Source organism: Rhipicephalus microplus, chromosome 5, assembly GCF_043290135.1.
Source record: "Rhipicephalus microplus isolate Deutch F79 chromosome 5, USDA_Rmic, whole genome shotgun sequence".
Taxonomy (NCBI): Eukaryota; Metazoa; Arthropoda; class Arachnida; order Ixodida; family Ixodidae; genus Rhipicephalus; species Rhipicephalus microplus.
In genome coordinates this window covers 49,751,359-49,756,689 of record NC_134704.1, presented here as the reverse complement: position 1 = coordinate 49,756,689, position 5,331 = coordinate 49,751,359, and the positions used below count along the sequence as shown (strand labels likewise).

At 49.4% G+C, this 5,331-nt stretch overlaps 1 long non-coding RNA gene across 1 annotated transcript; it reads right to left on the bottom strand.

Moving 5' to 3' along the window:
• Window positions 1-356: 356 nt before the first annotated feature.
• On the bottom strand, window positions 357-5,114 carry LOC142817772 (uncharacterized). The gene is made up of 2 exons (XR_012895346.1): window positions 4,700-5,114; window positions 357-969 (listed from the first exon to the last, which is right to left on the bottom strand). It is a non-coding gene; the product is annotated as an uncharacterized LOC142817772 (long non-coding RNA).
• Between the last annotated feature and the right edge of the window lie 217 nt (window positions 5,115-5,331).

Sequence of the window (5,331 nt, the reverse complement as noted above, 5' to 3'; positions counted from 1 at the left end):
TTTGAAGAAACGGCGACCGCCGCCACAAAGTGCCCTGCTAATTGAGCGGACAGATTGGCGGACCGTTTGATGTCTGCTGTCCGAAGCTTGGAACCCCTCGACCAGCGACATACACGACGAGCAAGAGACTCTCTGGCGCCACCTTTAAGTGCAGTGATCTTGACTCGAAATTGGCTGTTCACGTGCGCCGTGCCTGCTCGTACCCCTCACCTGTTGTGTGTATGTGATTGGTGTTCGACTGAAGAAGGAGGAGCCCGACAGGGCTTATAACGGCGCCGCAGAGTGCAGGACGTCGCTCTGAACCAAGGAAAGGTTCAACCACCCAGTGGTGGTAACTTAGCGAGAAAGTCGCTAAATTTAGCGCCTTTTCAGTCGTGCTAGCGACAATTTTATCACTTTGGAGTCTTAGCGACTTTTTTGGAGACTTTGAAAAGTTGAAATTGAATGTTTAAAGGACTACTGACAGGAAAAGTTTTGTTTTCGACATTTTTTTACAGTAATCCGTAGCTTTGCGTCTAGTAATGCCAAAATTCAATCGTAAATGTTCTAACGCATCGTATAATTGATGCTAGCATCGTTAATTGAGGACGATTTTGTTTCAGTTCAAAACGCCCGCCTAGATACCATAAGAAACTAGCGCCGCACAGCGGGGCAGTGCCTGAGACTACATGCGCTCAAGCTTCGGTGACGCTGAACGTGCGGTTTCCAAATAGGGTGACCCGAGAGTGGGGAAGAATAGAACGATGTGGGTGCGTTGAGCGTGTTCCCCTCAGGAAAAAGAAGAGCATTCCTGGCGTAAGCAGCGAAAACCACCTTAGAGCAGCCCGACAACAGAGCGAGAGGGGTGACGAACAATAGTCCTCGCCGGGAGCCAGTCGGCGAATTGTACTCACCCCGAAAACGTTCTCGGAATCTCCGATGCCCACAATACTTGCTTGACCTCTGCAACCACGCAAGGGGAGCCTTTGTCTACGTAAAACCACAAAAAATGTCGATTTTACCGGAATACTCGGATGAGCACACACCTTCGCTTTAAAACCAAGTTGAAATATTTTACAGGCAGCACTCACCCCTAATAATCGTTAAGAAGTGCATGCAAGAGTCTCAAACGTCGCAAGCACACCAAGCTTCCAAATTTTGTGTCAGGGGTCCTTTAAAACAGACATAGAATATTAGGAAACTAATGAGAACTGGGGAATGCTCGGAACGAGCTTCAAAAATGAGGCCAGGGCACACAGGATCGAGCTTCTTGAGCCGCTGCGATCTTTAGCGTGCGTGCAATGTGGCCACCTGGCTGTTTTGGGCTGGTTGGTACATGATCGACGAAGCGAAAAAAAAAAACTGCGCGGAACACCGGACAGTGAAAGAGACGGACCAAGCGCTTTTTTTCGCTTCGTTGAAAATACAAGGATGGAGAGGAAGCTACAGGAAAGCTGGCCTTTGCCCCTTCCTCCTGGAATTTCGAATACCTTGTCTATGCAGGCAGCTCGAAAGAAACGATGCCTGCGCTCGTCACTGCTGGAGCCTGGATGTCTCCCCCCCCCCCTCGCTAATGCACACCCATGCTATGGTGGCTAGCCACCATACCCATGCTAAAAGTTCTGAATGCGCACTTGTGCGCCACGTGCTTCCGCGAGCATCGGCAAGCCTATCTCTCACACCATCCCTCTCGCTCCTCGGGTTCTGAAATCCGGGCATGTTCATGGCCGATTCTGCGGGGGTCTACCCAGCGTACCCCTTCAGAGAACACGAACTCAAACGAAGTGGTTCAACCGGTTCAACCTACAACACGTGGTAGCGTTGCTTCACCATGGCTCACTGAGCCGCAGATCACTCGTTCTGTAGAAAAAACAGCCGCTCAAAAGATTTCGTTCACTCCTGAGCGACACATCTCTATTTCCAGTACACTCAAGGACTAGGTGTAGCGTGCCGACTCGCTCGCTCTAGCTTAATCATGCCTCCAAAGTATGAGCAGCATTATCGAAAAAGTTGGGAATCACTGCCCGAGTTTAAAGGCTGGCTACGTCCTGTGGAGAGCGAAAGAACAAAAGCATCATGCGCCTACTGCATGAGCGAATTCTACGCGAAGCTGTGCGATATCAAGAAGCATGCCGCCACCACCAAGCACAAGAAGTCATCTGAACCATACTCCAGTTCTTCTCGGCAGAAGAAACTGCAGTATTCAGCCGCAACTGAGTCTTCCTGCGGCAGAAGTGAAGCAGCTCTTTGTCTGTTTATATGCGAGCACACTGCATTCCTCACCGCTGACCACCTGACAGAACTCTGCAAGAAACAGTTCATGGACAGCAAAAGTGCAGCAGGCATGCGCATGCACCGGCGCAAATGCACGAAGATCATAGTGAATGTGTTATCTCCGCATTTCGTGGATCTCTTGGTGGCTGACATCGGTGACTCAAAATACAGCCTGATAATCGACGAGGGTACAGATATTTCGATCACTAAGTTACTGGGTGTGGTGGTGCGATACTTCAGTGCTGCTCGGAAGAGCATTGTGACGACGTTTCTTGCGCTTATCGAATTGGACGATGGCACAGCTGTGACAATCGTCAGGGCATTGGAAAACCTCCTCACGCGTATGGGACTTGACAAGAAGCGTCTCCTCGGCATTGGAGTTGACAACGCCTCGGTGAATACGGGTGTCAACAACGGTATTTTCGAGACAATTAAGCGTGAGTGGCAACTCCCGAACTTGATAATGGTAAGGTGTATTTGCCATTCTTTGCAACTCGCACTTTCCCACGCTGTTCAGGGAACGCTTCCCAGGAATGTGGACTTCTTGGTGCGCGAAACCCACATGTGGTTTTCCCATTCTTCAAAGCGTAAAGCCGCGTACAGTCAACTTTACCGTAGCCTCTGCGATGGGGAAGAACCACTATCAATTCCAAGGGTGTGCGATACCAGATGGATATCGTTGGAGCCAGCGGTCGTCAGAGTCCTCGATCAATGGGACATGTTGCTGAAACATTTCGAACAAGCCAGATCAACGGAAGGATGCTACACCGCAGAGCTCCTGTATCAGATGTACTCTGATCCGCTGAATAAGCTTTATCTACTCTACCTTCGACCAATGCTACGAGAAGTTCAGCGTACAAACAAGGCCTACGAGAGGAACGACGCGGATCCCGCAAAGCTTCTTGAAGACCTCACGCTCCTAATTAAGATGGTTTGCAGCAAAGTGCTCATTCCAACGGCGAAGATAGATCCGCTGCGCCAGCCTATCGATGGTCACCTGGACCCCAAGCCATACCTGGGATACGAGTTCGAGAAACTGGCGAGCACGCTACCAGCTGGTCCTGAAGTTGACTTTGTGCGCCAGCGATGCGTTAATTTCACAGTAAAGCTGTCAAATGAGCTCCGGCAACGTCTGCCATCGAACTTCAAGATATTGCAGGGCATGGCACGGCTGTCTGTGGGAGCATGCTTGCGAGTACTCAAGGAGCCTATCACGGAGCTGGCGGAACATTTCGGTGTTCAACCAAACGAGATAGATCTCGTGAACGCGCAGTGGAAGAAGCTGACCCTGGTGGGCTGGGCCAACACCACCGACACCATTGCATTTTGGTCCGAGGCCACTGCGTACCGTGATGCAGCTGGCTCGAACCCGTTTCACGAGGTCGCGCAGCTCGCAGTTGATGTGCTCTCCTTGCCGCACTCAAACGCAGAAGTGGAAAGAGTTTTTAGCCAACTAAGCGTGGTTAAGACAAAACTCAGAAATTCTCTCAGCACTGCCAGCACAAATGCGGTCTTAAGTGTTCGTAGCGGACTTCGCCGTCTTGGAAAGTGCTGCCACACCTATGACCTGCCTGACACAGTGACAAGAAAAGTTGGAACCATGCAAGCGTACTCCTCAGCGTTCGCGCCAAGAAGTAGTGCACGTGCGCAAAGCAGTGGAGAGTCTGCAGACGAGGAGGTGTGGACTGGTGAGGTGGAACTATTGCTTGACATATAGACTTTAGTGACTTGAGTGAAATGTGAAGAACGATCGAAATGAAAGAGCGCCGGCCAAAATGAAAATATTTAAAACATTTCAGATGTTTTAAATCTTGTCATCTTGGCCGGCACTGTTTCAATTTGCTTGTTCTTCATGCTTCTTCCCTACGAGACGATACTTGGTCAAACGATCTTCTTGAGTGCAATGTGTCCAATAAAATAATTTTAGGTTTCACTCGTTCCTAGCATTGTAGTAACATATTACATCAAACGTTAGATAGCAGCTGTGCACGCAGTAGGTTATTGTTGAAAGCTAATTGACGAAGTATGGGCTCTTTGGTGGAATTGCAGTACCTTCATGAGGCAGAAAAAGCGTGCGTGGCGTGCATGCACAAAATTTATGCACACCACGCGTTCCCCTGCTTCGCGGAGAGAGAGAGAGAGAAAACTTAATTTCCGGCAGAGTGCTGCGCTGGGTTCCGACCCATGGGTATGGTGGCTAGATCATGGGGGAAGGAAATAACAGGAGGGAGCATGACGTCACGCACCCAGCCTTGGCAAGCCAACCCGTTTTGAAGCCAACAAAGTCGGCCCTTTTGCCGTGAGATCACGCAATAAACGAGACTTGCCGATACCTCGAAATACGGCGCCCGGTAGCTTTTAATCGAAATGAACTGGTTCGGCGCAGACTGGCCGGCTCACGGAGGTGTTTCAAAGACGTAACAGCGCCGAGAGAACTAAAACCTACCGCGAGCGCTGACGTTTTGGTCACTTGTTGGGCCGACTTGGTGGGCTTCAATCGAGTTGCGCAACGCTCCCTCCTGTCTTTCCTTCCTCCATGTTCCGATCTGTGGTTCAGACCTAGAAGTTTATTCCGCGCAATCCACGTCTCCCGGCAGACCCAGAGTTGCTTGTCCAGACCAAAACTGAACAGCGCAGTCCGACACTAGAAATGATTATTTTATTTTGACTGTTCACTTTATTCACCACAGCAGAAATTTATTTAAATCATTGTTTAAAAATAATCCCTTAACGTGCTTTATCCAGTCGAAAACTAAAAACTCAGGAAAAACGTCATCATCATCATCACTTAGCGACTTTTGGCTGAAATTGACGACTTTTAGGAAGCGTTCTGGCGACTTAGGCCCCCCAAAAGTTACCACCACTGCAACCACCACGTTCGTAGTTTGTGAAGCTCTGAACCAAGGAAAGGTTCAACCACCACGTTCGTAGTTTGTGAAGCTCTGAACCAAGTAAAGGTTTAACCACCACGCTCGTGGTTTGTGAACTCTTAACCCCATGCTGTAAATATTTGTAAATAGTGCCATAAACCTGTTTGTTTTTTCATATCCCCATCTTGTAAGCGGTCGTTTCCTCAAC